The sequence below is a fragment of the Bufo gargarizans genome, chromosome 8 (genome assembly GCF_014858855.1).
Source record: "Bufo gargarizans isolate SCDJY-AF-19 chromosome 8, ASM1485885v1, whole genome shotgun sequence".
Lineage (NCBI taxonomy): Eukaryota > Metazoa > Chordata > Amphibia > Anura > Bufonidae > Bufo > Bufo gargarizans.
The window spans coordinates 91,206,794-91,225,426 of NC_058087.1; positions in this window are offsets into that span (position 1 = coordinate 91,206,794).

The following is an 18,633-nucleotide window of genomic DNA, read 5'->3' on the forward strand; positions in this document are numbered from 1 at the left end:
TTGGCTCAGATCTCACACAGGTATATCACACCAGGTGCACATAATTAGTAGATCGTTACTCTGCATGTTGAATGAGGCTTGCCCTATTTAAACCTCAGACATTTAGTTTGGTGTGCTCCTGACTGTTGAAGTGAGAGTGAGCACCATGGTGAGAGCAAAAGAGCTGTCAGAGGACTTCAGAAAAAAGATTGTAGCAGCCTATGAGTCTGGGAAGGGATTTAAAAAGATCTCAAAAGATTTTGAAATCAGCCATTCCACTGTCCGGAAGATAGTCTACAAGTGGAGGGCTTTCAAAACAACTGCCAACATGCCCAGGACTGGTCGCCCCAGCAAGTTCACCCCAAGAGCAGACCGCAAGATGCTAAAAGAGGTCTCCAAAAACCCTAAAGTGTCATCTCGAGAACTACAGCAGGCTCTGGCTACTGTTGATGTAGAAGTACATGCCTCTACAATCAGAAAGAGACTGTACAAGTTTAACTTGCATGGGAGGTGTGCAAGGAGGAAACCTTTGCTTTCCAAGAGAAACATCGAGGCCAGACTGACATTTGCCAGAGATAAAGTTGACAAAGACCAGGACTTCTGGAATAATGTTCTTTGGACAGATGAGTCCAAAATTGAATTATTTGGACACAACAGCAGAGGACATGTTTGGCGTAAACCAAACACAGCATTCCAAGAAAAGAACCTCATACCAACTGTGAAGCATGGAGGTGGAAGTGTCATGGTTTGGGGCTGCTTTGCTGCAGCAGGACCTGGTCAGCTCACCATCATAGAATCCACGATGAATTCTACTGTGTATCAGAAGGTGCTTGAAGAACATGTGAGACCATCAGTTAGAAAATTAAAGCTGAAGCGGAACTGGACCATGCAACATGACAATGACCCAAAACATACTAGTAAATCAACCAAAGATTGGCTGAAAAAGAAGAAATGGAGAGTCCTGGAATGGCCAAGTCAAAGTCCAGATTTGAATCCCATTGAGATGCTGTGGGGTGACTTGAAAAGGGCTGTACGTGCAAGAAACCCCTCAAACATCTCACAGCTGAAAAAGTTCTGCATTGAGGAGTGGGGTAAAATTTCCTCAGACCGATGTCGAAGACTGGTAGATGGCTACAAGAACCGTCTCACTGCAGTTATTTCAGCCAAAGGAGGTAACACTCGCTATTAGGGGCAAGGGTGTCCTATCTTTTTCCTCAGTTAGAATAGGCATTTTTGTAGAATGACATTTACAGAAGATCTTGAAAAGACTTTTCTTCAGTTTTCTTTGTTTAGTTGGATTACTTTAATCTCTCTGTATTGTTGAAACGGAGATGAAATAACCTTTTATTAAAAATGTTACAAAAAACCACATGTTTTCAAAGGGTGTCCTAATTTTTTCACATGACTGTATGTAGCACTACTATATTCTGCAGCTCTTTATCTGCAGACATTATCATCCAACTGTCCCCAATGGGGCTCACAATCTAAGGCCCCTATCATTATGTTTATGGAGTGTGGGAGGAAACCAGAGTACCCAGAGGAAACCCACACAAACACAGGACTAACATACAAACTCCATGTTGTATCTTCGTGACCTATCCTCGAGGTCCGCAACCTTTTTCTTCAAAAGGTTATACTCTAATTTGAATGTAGAGACTTCGGTATTTATTTTTTTGGATTCATTTTGTATCAGGGCAACGGAACTCTCAAGGTTATTAACTCTGTCTCGCATTTTTGACAAATCGTCTTTTATTAGTCCCACATCAACTTGGATAAACCCCAGTTGGGTTGTGACAGCCTGTATTAGATCCCCATTTTGTTTAACCGCTAGCAATATTTCTTCTAGCGGAGAGGAGTTGTCATTAGGGATAACTTCCCCCATTATACCATCTTCTTCTTCGGGGTATCTAGAGGCTTTTTGTGGTTCTAACTCAGTCATCTCCGGATCGTCAATTTTTTTTGTGACAGGTTCCTTTTGTGCGCCCCTCGTATTAACCCTCGGAGACCTCAGGAACTGGTCTATTTTTGTTATTTCAGCAGTTTTAGACCCAGATTTCTGGCTTGAGAGGTCAGTCGAGCGCCTACTGGCTTTGGGAGCCATACCTTGTTCCTGCACTCTATATAATTTTTTTTTTTTTTTATTATTATATTTTTTATTTTTTTTCCCCCCCTTTTTTTTTTTGTTATTCCGCCTCTTTCTTTCCTTTTGTATGTGTGTCACTGTGTATCACTTCTTCCTTCTTCTTCCTTTATAGTTATTTATTATTCTTTTATTTCTTTTTTTTTTTTTTTTTTTTTTTTTTTTTTTTCCTTTTTTTTTTTTTTTTTCCTCTCTCTTCTTGTTTGTTCTTATTCTCTCTTAGAAATACACCATGTAAAAAGGTGGATTACGTATACTCTGGTGCAGTTTAGTTCTTTTTACTTAGGTTCGTTAGTAGTTAGTATAGTTAGTATGAAAGGAAAAAAATCATAGGAGAACCAAGGGAGACAAGCAGGAACATAGATGCAGGAGCAAACAGGAACAATCTCACCAGCTTTTTTCCGTTCCTTCGGATGTCCACGAAGATCCCACCTGGATATCCAAAAGGAGACCCCTCGATCCCAGGAATCTCTGAACGGGAGGCAGAGCAGAGGGGAGTAGTGGCCGCCAGAGAAAAACACTGATGTCCGGAGCAGACGAAGCAGCCAACCTCACTCCTTAGCCGCCGTAATCGATCCTTACCACCGAAATCAAGGCTTGGCACACAGAGCGGAGGAGAGAAGCGCTATCACCGACAAAAACAGAAGCGCACCGGCAGTCGAGAAGTCCAGAGTCCCAGGTATACAAGAAGCCAGCCAGCCGACTGCGCACCAGATACTCCCCGCAAGCTGAATCCCGGAGGCAAGCGGGGGAGGCAGACAGTCCGGAAAAGCCGGAGACACGAACAGCGCCGGGCAGCAAGCGGAGTCAGGAGTCAGAAGCTAGACGAACAGCATCCCCCCCAGGTCCATGGAGGCAGGAACGGCCATAGAGACGCCAAGGCAGCAGGACGGCGAGGCAGCCGAGCCGGGGAGAGAGGAGAGCGTGACGTACTACGTCTACGTCATCACGTCAGCCCCATTCCTCCATAGGTGATTGTCCATATTGCCTCCTTTGCTGGGATTCCAGAGGGTGTGGAAGAGAAGAACCCAACTCAATATATACAGAAGTTAATCTTTGAGAATTTTGGGAAAGATTCGTTTTCCTCTTTTTTTATGATTGAAAGAGCTCACCGGGTCCCAGGGGGTAAACCAATTCCAGGGAGACAACCTCGGACATTTCTTGTCAAGTTATTGACTACAGGGGATAAAGATATCCTTTTGAGAAGGGCGAGAGAATGTTCACCGGTTGTACATAACGGGAATAGATTGGCTTTTTTTCCGGATTTTTCAAAAGATATACAAGAAAAGAGACGCACATTTTTGATGGTCAAAAAGAGGCTAAGAGAAAAGGACATTAAATATTCTCTCATATTCCCAGCAAAATTGCGGATTATTTTTAATGACAAAATCTTTTTTTTTGATACTTCGGAAGAAGCCGCGGACTGGCTTGACCGAAACAACTTATGATTTAATTGTCTTATGATCTGGCGGGAATAACAACTGTTATAAGGGGGCTTATCCCCCTAAATTTATTTCTCTTCGCTTCCTAATGAGGGTGGCCGAGTGGGGGGAGTGTGGGAGGGATGGTCATAGGAAAGAAATCTACTACAATACGTGGTAGATTATCTGTATGTGGGGGGGGGGGGGTTGGGGTTGGGCTGTGGTGCGTCAAAATGGGTGTGTTTTTTCCTCTTTTTTCCTTTTTGCCCTTTCTTTGTTGTATTTCTTTCTTTCCATCTCCTTTTTCCCACTTAGCCGCTGTTGATAATGTTGACTAGAATTATTGCCTGGAATATACGTGGTCTGGGGGATAGAGGAAAGAGACAAGCGATTTCTGACTTGACTCAGGTCCATCTACCAGCAATAGTATGCTTGTTAGAGACCCACCTCACTGAGGAGACCTCTAGGGTGGTCGACAGGGGATGGGCTGCGCACACTTACCATTCTACTTTCTCTAACTACTCGAGAGGTGTTACTGTCTTGATACATAGACTTATTGATCTTGTCTGCGAGGCATCCTCTGTCGACCAACAGGGGAGATTTATTTTTTTATATTGTAGGTTAAGGGGGAAGATATGTATTTTGGCCTTTGTCTATATCCCACCGCCATTTTCCTTTTCGGTCCTTAATTCCTTGGTATTATTTATGGATAAATGGCCAGAGTGTCCAACACTGATTATTGGCGACTTTAACTGTGTCATCGATCCTGTACGTGATAGGGTCTCTACGAGTGTCAGGAGCGACAGCCCGGTCCAGGGGTCTCCCCTGGCACGGTTCTGCCTGGAGGCTGGTTTTGAAGATGCTTGGGAATATTTAGGACAGGGGAAGAGGGCTTTTTCATGCTTTAGTAAAGCAGGTAAATCAATGTCCAGAATAGATCTTGCATTGATCAGTAGTAAACATGTGAAATTACTAAAGCGAATGAAATATGAAACGAGGTCAATATCGGATCATTCTCCGTTACTACTTGAATTCTGCTTGTCTCAGGAAGGATATACATCAAAACCCCTTTTTAGACTAAATCCTTACTGGCTATCAGTTATAAAGACACATGAAATAATCCAAAATGAAATTGGCAGATTCTGGGATAATAATTATGGTTCAGCCAAAATTCAAGTGGTATGGGATACGTTTAAGGCGTATATGAGGGGATTGATGGTTAGTAATATCGCGAACCTTAGAAGGGAGTATGGGAAAAAAACAGAAAAATCTAGAAGAACGTGCTGCACAGGCGACAGAATCCTTTTACATGAATAAGTCGGAGCAGAATAGGGAAAACATGCAAAGAGCCACACAAATATATTCTAATTTTTTACTGGATAAGGCCCAACAGAGCCTTTTCTTTAAAGGGCAAAAATACTTTACAGAGTCAGGGCGACCCGGTAAACTTCTGTCTAGAGTAATTTCAAGTCAACAATCTAAAAATTATATAGATAAGGTTCGATTGATTGATGGTAGGATGGTCACTGGACAGGGCCCGGTAGAGAAGGCCTTTGTTGATTATTTCCTTGATTTGTATAAAGCCGAATCTAACATCACAGATGATAAGATAGATTTTTATCTTGATAGGATCATCTTTCCAACTATTACTGAGACGCAAAAGAAAGCACTTGAACTAGAGGTCTCAATCCAGGAACTTGAGGGAGCTATTAAATTATGTTCAGCTAATTCCACTCCTGGTTCAGATGGACTCCCATATGAATTTTATAGTAAATATAGGGATTGCATTCTCCCGAGACTGTTGGAGGTCTTTTCTGAATCAATGGAGGATGGGAAGCTCCCAGACTCAATGATGGAGGCTGTAATAATATTAATTCCAAAAAAAGGCAAGGACCCTTTAGATTTAGAATCTTATAGACCAATCTCACTGCTTAATGCAGATGTAAAGCTTCTTGCGAGGGTCCTGGCTACAAGGCTTTCTAGGGTTATTTCTTCTATTGTCCATCCGGACCAGAGTGGCTTTGTCTAAAACAAGGGTACACATCATAATTTACATCGGCTTTTTTCTAATATTCAGGCCCCTGGGGGGACCACTCGCTCCATCCTGTCGCTGGATGCCTCCAAGGCATTTGACAGGGTGGAGTGGTGCTTCCTCTGGAAGGTTCTGGCAAGGATGGGCTTTGGGGAAAAGTTTATACGTACTCTTAAGTTATTGTATAGATCCCCAAGGGCAAAATTGAGTCTTAATAGAATTTTGAGTAGTAGTATTGATTTAAAAAGAGGCACACGGCAGGGCTGCCCACTGTCTCCCCTATTATTCGATATTTATATTGAACCCCTTGCGATGGCCATTAGGCAGGATGATCAGGTTAAAGGATTTGGTACGCTAGGAGTACAAGATCGGATCTCCTTATATGCGGATGATGTTCTGTTTTTTATAGACTATACGGAAATCACTCTTCCTAGGATTATCCAAATGGTTAAAGCATTTGGTGAGGTGTCTGGTCTTCTTATAAACTGGACCAAGACCAGCTTGATGCCAATAGATCCCCTGCCACAGAAAGAGGTTCTCGGGACACAGTTGGATATTGTTGACACCTTTCAATACCTGGGTTTGACTATATCACCTCGGGTTGAAAATTTCGTACAACTTAATTTGATTCCCATAGTGGTAAGGACTAGAGCTAAAATAGGGATCTGGCTGAGACTGCCCCTATCCAGAGCCGATCGAGTTTCACTAGTTAAAATGGTGATATTACCACAATTTCTTTATGTCCTCAGGAATACACCTATTTGGATACAAGACAAATATTTTAAACTCATTGAAAAAATAATCAATGATTTAATATGGGGAAGAAAGCGAGTTCGAATAAAGCTGGAATATCTGTATAAATCTGTGGAGTGCGGGGGTTTAAATCTCCCTTACTTTAAAGGGTATTTTATTGCAGCCCAGTTATTGAGATGCTATGAATCAGAGAATAGTGCATTGTTAGGGAAGTTGGTAACTAGCCATGCCCACAATAATATTTTTACCTTGTTGGAATCTGGTCTATTAAAGAGTTATGAGTGGGGCTACAGAGAGACCATAAAATTACTCCTGAAAGTATGGGCTACAACTAGAACATGGTTGAAGATCAAGGGTTCACTGACATTTACGCCTCTTTGGCACAATCTGTATTTACAAAGGCTAGATGATATTGCAGCTGATACATTTTGGCAAAAGAATAAAATTTTGTATATTTCACAGGTCGTTAAAGATAGAGAAATTAAACCATTTATAGAGATGACACATAGTATAACAAACCCTTCTTGGTTTAGGTATTTTCAATTGCGTTCAGTCCTATCCAGTTTGGATGATAAATTGGTGCTAGATATAGATAATTCATCTTTTTTGAATGATTGGGTAGGGGGTACACTGCCTAGAATAAAAATTTCAAATATATATAAGTTATTACTTAAGGCACGGTTTAGTGACACACAGTCACCAGGACAAAAAGCGTGGGAGGTGGATTGTCCGAATTTACAAGTAGATGGATGGGAGAATATTTTTGGGAATTTAGTTTCACTATCCCAGAACTTCAACCACGTTCTAATACAATTTTATATTTGCCATAGATTATATATTACTCCTTTATGGATGAATAAATGTGGATTAAGAGACAAGTCCAATTGCCCCAAATGCGATACTGTAGGAGCGGATTTTCTTCATATGATATGGACTTGTCCAGAACTCACAAACTTCTGGAATATTATAAATAATTGTATTAGGTATAAACTAAAAATACGAATCCCTTTTGAACCACAAGTATTCGTGCTTAATGATCTCTCTAAATTAAATAATCATAAGTATCAAAAGATCCTCCTGGGCAGGATATTGATGTTGGCTAGAGTGTTGGTCAGTCGAACCTGGTTTGCTCGATATACTCCAGATATAATTACATTGATGAATTTAATTGCTAAGGTAAAAAATTATGAGAAAATCATGTACAAACAGAGGGAGGCTGAGGAGAAGTGGATTAAGATATGGGGTGGTTGGAGAGCTTGATCAGTTGTGTTCAATTTTCTTAATGATAGAGGACTTATTTTGACGCACCACAGGTAGGGGAGGGTTTCTTTAGGGAATCGGGGTTGGGGGGAAATTGTATTTTTTGTTTTCTATCTGTAATGTTTTGATATACTAACAATAAAGATAATTAAATAAAAAAAAAAAAAAAAAAAACATACAAACTCCATGCAGATATTGTCCTTGGTCGGAATTGAACCTAGGACCCCAGCGCTGCAAGGCACCAGTGCTCATCACTGAGCCACTGTTCTGGCATAAAATGTGCCAAAAAGAACAGTGTTTTGATTTGCACCAAATATATTAACTGTTGTCTCCAGAATTTTCACCATAAAGAATGCATCATGCCAGAAATGAATTGTAAATGTCAAAGTGGGTGGGGCTATCAAATTGGCACATATTTTGCCTCATGTATCATCCTCTTATCTGCAGAAATGGTTCAAATTGTTGAGGACAATTAAGCAAGCTTATGCAGTGGTGTTTTATCAGAAAGTCACATTTATGGAATAAAAATGCGACTTTTTGTCAAAAAGTTGCATTTATGAAAAAATAGTTTAGTTGCGGCCTAGTGTGGGTCAGGCCGTGTGAGATACACCCTATATATACAAGGCTTATATTCTTCTATTAATAAAACACCCTTTTTTGCGCAAAATACACAATTTTTCAGGCCTTGCAGCATCAAGACGTTTAAAATTCCAGGGTTATATACTGCTGTCATATTCAGTTATCAAACACCCGTTTGGGCAAAACAAATTTAGTTGGCAGCCTTTGCTGCAGATGTCATTGTGAGATACACCCTTTAAATACAGGGGTTCTATTCAGATATTTGAAATACTGCCATTTGGTGCACAAATCTTTAATTGAGGCCTAGTGTGGGTCAGGACATGTGAGATACACCCTGTATATACAGGGATTATATTCTTCTATTAATAAAATACCCTTTTTTGGGCAAAATACACAATTGTTGCACCCTTACATCATCAAGACGTTTGAAATTCCCTTTAAATATAGGGGTTTTATTCAGGTATTTGGGCAAACAAATTTAATTGAGGCCTAGTCTGGTTCAGGGCATGTGTGATACACCCTTTAAAAACAGGGCTTTTATTAAAGTATTTGAAATACAGCCATTTTGGGTGAGCAAATTTAATTGAGGCCTAGTCTGGTTCAGGGCATGTGAGATACACCCTGTGCATACTGTCGTTCTATTCTACTATTAATTAAACACCCATTTAGGGCAAGAGCCTAGATTCAAGAAATATGAGGAGAGCATCAAATCAGGGACGTGGCCCAGGTTGCGGTGCTGCTGGTGGAGCTCCTGTTGCGGGAGAGGACGTGGTCGATCTGTGCCAGCTACATGCACAAGTGAAAACCCTTCCTCAGGTTCAAGTAGGCGACATAACCTGCAGCGGTATTTGGTCGGGCCTAATGCGGCTCTACGAATGGTGAGACCTGAACAAGTACAGACGATAGTAGATTGGGTTGCTGACAGTGGATCTAGTTCCTTCACATTGTCTCCCACCCAGTCTCCTGCTGAAAGACCACAGTTGGCACCTTCAGCCGATATCCATCAGTCTTTCACATCACCCCCTTACAAATAAGCCAAGCAGTCTGAGCTCCAAGTCATGCAGCAGTCTCTTCTGCTTTTTGATGACTCTGTTAGCAGGGTTTCCCAGGGCCATCCACCTAGCCCTGCCACAGAAGTGGAAGAGATTGAGTGCACCCATGCCCGGAAGGACCATCGCAGCACGTCTGGGATGATGACGAAACACAGGTGCCAACTGCTGGGGCTTTCGAAAGTGTGCAGACCGACAAGGAAGTCAGGGGTGAAGACTGGGTGGAAGATGATGTGGAGGACTATGAGATCCTCTACCCCACATGGAAACAAGGTCATGCGAGTGACCTATGTAGTTAGGAGGAAGAGGTGGTGGTTGCACAGAGCCACCAGCACAGCAGAAGAGGAAGTAGGGTGCAAAAGCAGAGCGGCCGTCCTCTAGACAGAACGCCTGCTACTGCCCACCGCAGCAAGGGACAGAGCACACCAAAGCCAGCTCCAAGGAGTTCCCTGGCCTGGCAGTTCTTCAGACAATGTCCTGACGACAAGACACAAGTGGTTTGCACGCTGTGCAATCAGAGCCTGAAGCGAGGCATAAACGTTCTCAACCTGAGCACAACCTGCATGACCAGGCATTTACAGATGGAGTAGAGTTAACACTCCTGTTTTTAGAGATTTCTGAGTTGTGTTATCTCATCTAAAGCAAACACCTTCAATTGCTTTTCAATGGCTTTTGTCTCAAGATAACACGATGAGTTAAGAAATTTGAGTTAAGAGCTGGAGTGCTAACCCTGCTACATCTGTAAGATGGATAGTACATCTGTAAGTGCTAAGCATGAGCTGCAGTGGAGTAGACACCTCAAAAACCAAGAAAGGTCTCTGGCTCCTCCTGCTTCCTCTTCTGCTGCAGTCTCGGCCTTTTCATCCACCTCTGGAGTGACAGTGCCACCCCGCAAACAGAGGATCTTCCAGCAACATCACCATCTGGATCACCAAGCATCTCCACAATGTCCCACGGAAGCGTTCTTCTCTCCATCTCCCAAATGCTGGAGAGGAAGAGGAAGTACCCCCTACCCACTCACGATCCCTAGCCCTGAATGCCAGCATTTCTAAATTACTGGCCTTTGAAATGCTGTAATTTCGTCTGGTGGAGATGGATAGTTTTAAAGGCCTTATGGCGGTGGCTGTCCCACAGTACGTCGTGCCCATCCGCCACTACTTTTCCAGGAGAGCCATCCCTTCCCTACACAACCAAGTAGGGGACAAAATCAGGTGTGCACTGTGCAACACCATCTGTGGCAAGGTGCACCTCACTACGGATACGTGGACTAGTAAGCACGGTCAGGGACGTTATATCTCCATAGAACCAAAATTTAGATATATAGATCAAAACAATCATAAATCATAACTCCACCACTAAGTATATTTAAATAATTATCAATTTTATTATGTATCTCTGGAGTTACACAATCTGGCCTCACATAGATTAAGAACATTTAAAATCTATCTCAGACTTCGGGTGTATGGTAATTACAGTTCATACATATAAAGTGCTTAGTGCAAAAATATATACATATAGAATAATATAATCAGTGCATGCAAAAAGTGCTGTCCTGTCCACAATATACTGAGGTCACAGAGCCAAATTTTTGACCCTACGTCTCATAGACATTACAAAGCACACTGACATACATCAATATCATATAGTTAGCATGGAGCATAGCATACTGACCCAAATATTTACCACAACACCGTCAGGCTGTGCCCCCCTGTTATATCTCCATAACAGCACACTGGGTAAATGCAGTGGCGGCTGGGCCTGAGGCGGAGCAGTTTGGCGCATATCCTTCCACCACCGAGGATTGCAGGCTGCTTCAGTTTGCCTCCTGTTGCTTCCTCCTCTACTCTGCTTCCTTATCCTCTACCAGCTCCTCATCCGGTCAGCGTAACACCTTCACCACCAACTTCAGCACAGCCAGGGGTAAATGACAGCAGGCAGTTTTAAAACGTATCTGTTTGGGAGACAAACCTCACACTGCGCAGAAACTGTGGACGGGCCTTGAACAACAGACTGATGAGTGGTTTGTGCAAGTCAGCCTTAAGCCCAGCCTGGTGGTGAGCGATAATGAGTGAAATCTCGTAGCAGCTCTGGGACTTGCCGGTTTGACACACATCCCTTTTCTGGCGCATGTTCTGAATTTGGTGGTGCAGAGATTCCTTAAAAATTACCCCGATATGTCAGAGCTGCTGCATAAAGTGAGGGGCGTCTGTGCGCTCTTTCTGCGTTCTTACCCTGCTGCTGCTCGCCTGTCAGCGCTGCAGTGTAACTTCGGCCTTCCCGCTCACCGCCTCATATGCGACATGCCCACAAGGGGGAACTCCACCTTGCACATGCTGGCCAGACTTTGCAAGCAGCATCAGGCGATAGTGGAGTTTCAGCTGCAGCACGCACGGGTGAGTCACTTGGCGGAACAGCACCACTTCACCACCAATGACTGCGCCTCCATGTGAGACCTGTGTTCCTTGTTGAACTGTTTTGAGTACTCCACCAACATGGCCAGTGCCGATAACGCCGTTCTCAGAGGTCGCAAACGCAGCTGGGGCACTGCCAGCACCTCAGAAGGCAGGGTTAGCATGGCCGAAATATGGAAAAGCTTTGTCAGCACGCCACAACAACCAGCACCACCAGCTGATATGGTACGTCGTAGCAGAAGGCAGCATTTACCAACATGGTGGAGCAGTATGTGTGCACACGCCTACACGTACTGAATGACGGCTATGCCCCCTTCAACTTCTAGGTCTCCAAATTAGGCACATGACCTGAGCTTGCCCTTTACACCTTTACATTTTTGGGTGAAATTCACCAATTTTTGGGTCTATAGTGCCATTGCTATACCTAGTAGGCAAGGTAAAATAAATAATAATATTGTCATTTACATTTTCTGGTGAAATTCACCAACTTTTGGGTGTATAGTAAAACTGCTATACCTAGTAGACAGGTGAAAAAAATAATAAATGTCAGTTAAATTTTCTGGTGAAATTCTCAAATTTTTAGGGTGTATAGTACCACTGCTTTACCTAGTAGTCCGGTTAAAAATAAAAAAATTGTCATTTACATTTTCGGGTAAAATTCACCAATTTTGGGGTGTGATGTACCACTGCTATACCTAGTAGGCAGGTTAAAAAAATAATAATTGTCAGTTACATTTTCTGGGGAAATTCTCAAATTTTTAGGGTGTATAGTACCACTGCTATACTTAGTAGACAGTTTAAAAAAATAATAATTGTCATTTACATTTTTGGGTGAAATTCCCCAATTTTTGGGGTTGATGTACCACTGCTGTACCTAGTAAACAGGTTTAAAAAAAAAAAATTGTCATTTACATTTTTGGGCGAAATTCCCCAATTTTTGGTTTGATGTACCACTGCTATACCTAGTAAACAGGTTAAAAAAATTATAATTGTCATTTACATTTTTTGGGTGAAATTCACCAATTTTTGGGTGTATAGTACCACTGCTTTACCTAGTAGTCCGGTTAAAAACAAAAAAGAATTGTAATTTACATTTTCGGGTGAAATTCACCAATTTTTGGGTGTGATGTACCACTGCTATACCTAGTAGGCCGGTTTAAAAAAAAAAAAAATATTGTCATTTACATTTTCGGGTAAAATTCACCAATATTTTGTGTATAGTACCACTGCTATATCTAGTAGGGAGGTTAAAAAAAAATTATAATATTGTCATTTACATATTTTGGTGAAATTCACCAATTTTTGGGTTTGATGTGCCACTGCTATACCTAGTAAACAGGTTAAAAATAAAAAAATTATCATTTACATTTTCTGCTGAAATTCACAAATTTTTGGGAGTGATGTACCACTGCTAAACCTATTAGACAGTTTAAAAAAATGGTCATTTAAATTTTTGGGTGAAATTCACCAATTTTGGGATGTATAGTACCACTGCTATACCTAGTAGACAGGTTAAAAAAAATATAAAAAAATTGTCATTTACAATTTCAGGTGAAATTCACAAATTTTTTTGTTTAGTACCACTGCTATATCTAATAGACCGGTAAAAAAGTAAAAATAAATGATTAGTTACATTTTCTGGTGATTTTCACCAATTTTTGGGTGTATAGTACCACTGCTTTACCTAGTAGTCCGGTTAAAAATTAAAAAAATTGTCATTTACTTTTTCAGGTGAAATTCACCAATTTTTGGGTGTGATGTGCCACTCTGCTATATACCTAGTAGGCCTGTAAAAAAAAAATTTTTGGGTGAAATTCACAAATTTTTGGGTGTATAGTACCACTGCTATACCTAGTAGGCAGGTTAAAAAAATAATAATTGTCATTTACATTTTTTGGTGAAACTCACCAATTTTTGTGTATAGTACTACTGCTAATCCTAGTAGACCGGCAAAAAAAAAAAAAATTGTCAGTTACATTTTCTGGTGATATTCACCAATTTTTGGGTGTGATGTACCACTGCTATACCTAGTAGGCCGGTTAAAAAACAATTGTATTGTCATTTACATTTTCGGGTAAAATTCACCAATTTTTGGGTTTTAGTACCACTGCTATACCTAGTAGACAGGTTAAACAAAAAAAAAAAAAATTGTCATTTACATTTTTGGGTGAAATGCACCAATTTTTAAGTGTGATGTACCACTGCTATACCTATTAGATAGGTTAAAAAAATGTCATTTACATTTTCAGGTGAAATTCACCAATTTTTGTGTATAGTACCACTGCTATATCTAGTAGACCAGTAAAAATATAATAATTATTAGTTACATTTTCAGGTGATATTCACCAATTTTTGGGTGTGATGTACCACTGCTATACCTAGTAGGCAGGTTAAAAAAAATAATATTGTCATTTACATTTTCTGGTGAAATTTACCAATTTTTGGTGTATAGTACCACGGCTATACCTAGTAGACAGGTTAAAAATAAAAAAAAATATCATTTACATTTTTTGCTGAAATTCACCAATTTTTGGGATGTATAGTACCACTGCTATACCTAGTAGACAGGTTAAAAAAATATATAAAAAAATTGTCATTTACATTTTCAGGTGAAATTCACCAATTTTTTTGTTTAGTACCACTGCTATATTTAGTAGACCGGTAAAAAAGTAAAAATAAATGATTACATTTTCTGGTGATTTTCACCAATTTTTGGGTGTATAGTACCACTGCTTTACCTAGTAGTCTGGTTAAAAATTAAAAAAATGTCATTTACTTTTTCGGGTGAAATTCACCAATTTTTGGGTGTGATGTGCCACTCTGCTATATACCTAGTAGGCAGGTTAAAAAAAAAATAATTGTCATTTACATTTTTTGGTAAAATTCACCAATTTTTGGTTGTAGTACTACTGCTAATCCTAGTAGACCGGCAAAAAAAAAAAAAAAATGTCAGTTACATTTTCTGGTGAAATTCACCAATTTTTGGGTGTATAGTACAACTGCTATACCTAGTAGACAGGTGAAAAAAATAATAATTGTCATTTACATTTTTGGGTGAAATTCACCAATTTTTGGGTGTGATGTGCCACTCTGCTATACCTACTAGGCCTGTAAAGAAATAATAATATTGTCATTTACATTTTTGGGTGAAATTAACCAATTTTTGGGTGTATAGTACCACTGCTATACCAAGTAGGGAGGTTAAAACAATAATAATTGTCATTTACATTTTTGGGTAAAACTCACCAATTTTTGTGTATAGTACTACTGCTAATCCTAGTAGACCGGCAAATAAATAAATAAATAAATTGTCAGTTAAATCTTCTGATGATATTCACCAATTTTTTGGGTGTGATGTGCCACTCTGCTATACCTACTAGGCCTGTAAAAAAATAATAATATTGTCATTTACATTTTTGGGTGAAATTCACCAATTTTTGGGTGTATAGTACCACTGCTATACCTAGTAGGCAGGTTAAAAAAATAATAATTGTCATTTACATTTTTGGGTGAAACTCACCAATTTTTGTGTATATTACTACTGCTAATCCTAGTAGACCGGCAAAAAAATAAATAAAAAAATTGTCAGTTACATTTTCTGGTGATATTCACCAATTTTTGGGTGTGATGTACCACTGCTACACCTAGTAGGCCTGTTAAAAAACAATTGTATTGTCATTTACATTTTCGGGTGAAATTCACCAATTTTTGGGTTTATAGTACCACTGCTATACCTAGTAGACAGGTTAAACAAAAATAAAAAAAATTGTCATTTACATTTTTGGGTGAAATTCACCAATTTTTAAGTGTGATGTACCAGTGCTATACCTATTAGATAGGTTAAAAAAAACTGTCATTTACATTTTCGGGTGAAATTCACCAATTTTTGTGTATAGTACCACTGCTATATCTAGTAGACCAGTAAAAAAATTATAATTATTAGTTACATTTTCGGGTGATATTCACCAATTTTTGGGTGTATAGTATTAATGCTATACCTAGTAGGCCAGTTAAAAATAAAAAAATAGTAATTTACATTTTTGGGTGAAATTCACAAATTTTTGGGTGTGATGTCAAAATAAATTATTGTCATTTACATTTTCTGGTGAAATTTACCAATTTTTGGGTGTGATGTACCACTGTTATACCTAGTAGGCAGGTTAAAATAAAATTATTGTCATTTACATTTTCTGGTGAAATTTACCAATTTTTGGTGTATAGTACCACTGCTAAACCTATTAGACAGGTTAAAAAAAAATGTCATTTACATTTTCGGATGAAATTCACCAATTTCTGTGTATAGCACCACTGCTATACCTAGTAGACCGGTAAAAAATTTAAATAAATTATCAGTTACATTTTCTGGTGATATTCACAACTTTTTGGGTGTATAGTTCCACTGCTTTACCTATTAGACAGTTTAAAAAAAAATAAAAAATGTATTTACATTTTCTGGTGAAATTTACAAATTTTTGGGTGTGATGTACCACTGCTATACCTAGTAGGCAGGTTAAAAAAAAAATATTGTCATTTAAATTTTCGGGTGAAATTCACCAATTTTTGGGTGTGATGTACCACTGCTATAACTAGTAGACTGGTTAAAAAAAAAAAATATTGTCATTTACATTTTCGGGTGAAATTCACTAATCTTTGGGTGTATAGTATCACTTCTATACCTAGTAGACAGGTTAAAAAAAATAATTGTCAGTTACATTTTTAATTGAATTTCAACAATTTTTGGGTGTGAGTACCACTGCTATACCTAGTAGACCGTTCAAAAAAAATTTTTTACCAATTTTTGGGTGTAATTTACCCCTCCTTTACCTATTTGACAGCTTATTAAATTTCAATAATTTTTATTTTACATTTTTGGGTGACAATAAACAATTGTTTTTTGTCATAGACCACTGATCTACCAAGTAGACAGGTTAATACATTTCTGCAATTTTTATGTTACATTCTTGGGTTGACATTATACAATTTTAGACAGGGAATAAAATGTCTGAAATGCTTCTTTAATTAATGCGCGCCACCTCCTTTGATTCAATGCTTAAACAAGTTGTACTACATTTGCACTTCAATAATTTGTCCCACATTTCCGCTATACTCTTTTGGCCAACATTTGAGCCCTAATAGCTTTTCCCACATTTCCGCTTGACTCTTTTGGCCCACATTTGGGCTTCTGTAATTTGTACAACATTTGCGCCTCAATAGCTTTTTCCAAATTTCCGCTTGACTCTTTTGGTTCACATTTGGGCTTCTGTAATTTGTCCCACATTTGCACCTCAATAGTTTTTCCCACATTTCTGCTCGATCCCTTAAATTTGGTCTCTTTTTCTCATGCTCCATCTCCGGCCTGAAACCCTGATTCGCCACCACCCGTGATCACAATGGTAGGCGCATAAAAGAACATCGAAAGTTGATAGAGCAGATATCAAATTGGATCGTGATCATCACGGGGGCGTGCGACATGGTGGGGCAGTAAGTATGCACACGCCTACACGAGCTAACTGACGGGGGTCAACCCCTGCAACTTCTGGGTCTCCAAATTGGGCACCTGGCCTGAGCTTGCCCTTTACGCCTTGGAGGTGCTGGCCTGCCCTGCAGCCAATATAACTGGAGGGTTATATTTCCCAATGTTTTGGGGGTGTACCCTAATTTAAAAAAATAAAAATAAATTTTAAACCAAAAAGCAGTGTAGGCTACCTCCTCCTCCTCCACCGCCACTTCTACCTACAACTTTTTAGTTTGGTAGTTGACCTCATCATGGGGGTGTGGTTACAGTCGCAGGCAGATGACAGGTACTCAATCACTCATTGTACTGGGTGCAAAGTCTGTCAATCACATTACCCCCTATATAAACTTTCAGTCTGATAGGGTATTCATTGCTGCCCAAATCCCCTGAAGAAGCCAGTTATCTGGTGAAACATGTTGGGGGCAGATTTAGCTTTTAAATCAGCGATCTACTCCACTGTCAGTTAGTTAGCATTAGTCCGGATGGCCTACTTATTAAAGCTAGAGTAGATTAGCAGTGTGATACGGTATTCAAACCGTGAATGTTATGTACGCAGTGTGCACCACCAAAGGGATAGACAGAGGTCAGCTAACATATGGTATTATCCATGTGCTGTATTAGAAGTGGGAAGAGTGAGTTCAGCTCCCACAACTTAGCCTAGATGAAGGTGTCACTGCAAGCGACATGAAGGCAGCTAACTGCCTATAAGTGACAGGGGTGAGAGATAGTGCACGTGCTCTCCCTCCTGACTCACTGAGCATCATTTGACCACGCAGTGGAGTGTTTACTGTATTTTTAATCTTTTTCTATTATTTGGTTCATGAAGTAAAATTAAATAAAGGTATAAAGCACATATTTTAACCCAAATAATAATAAAAGTGAAGTATTACATTTTCACCTGGGACAAGATAGGTTCAACGCCTGCATAGGCATCTGTAAATAAACTTTGACCTACAACGCCACATCCACCGCCTCCTCAACCTCCTACTCCATGTGGACTTGGTCCTCCTAGATCCAGATTATAATTTGTAATTTTTACATATTTTATGTTATTTAAAGTCATTACCCTATCCACATTTGCCATGCTCTTAACCACATTTTGATGCCATTTGCAGCCCTCTAGCCCTTTCCATTACATTTTTACAGCCATTTTTGTACTTGAAAGTTTGGGTCCTCATTGACTTCAATGGGGTTCGGGTTCAGGGTCAAGTTCGGGTCCCAAACTCAAACTTTTTTGTGAAGTTCGGCTGAACCCGTCGAACCCGAACATCCAGGTGTCCGCTTAACTCTAAAAAAGACGTTTTTTTTTTTTTACTTGAAACGTTCTTTTTTTATAATAAAAAAAACAAATTTTTTCCCTTTTTTTCCTTTTTATATTTGTTCCACTGTTGGACTTCACCTTTTCAGGGTTTGATCCCTGTTTCAATTCAGTACAATACATTCAGTACAATGCATTCAGTACAATACATTATGTATTGTAATGAATTGAATAGT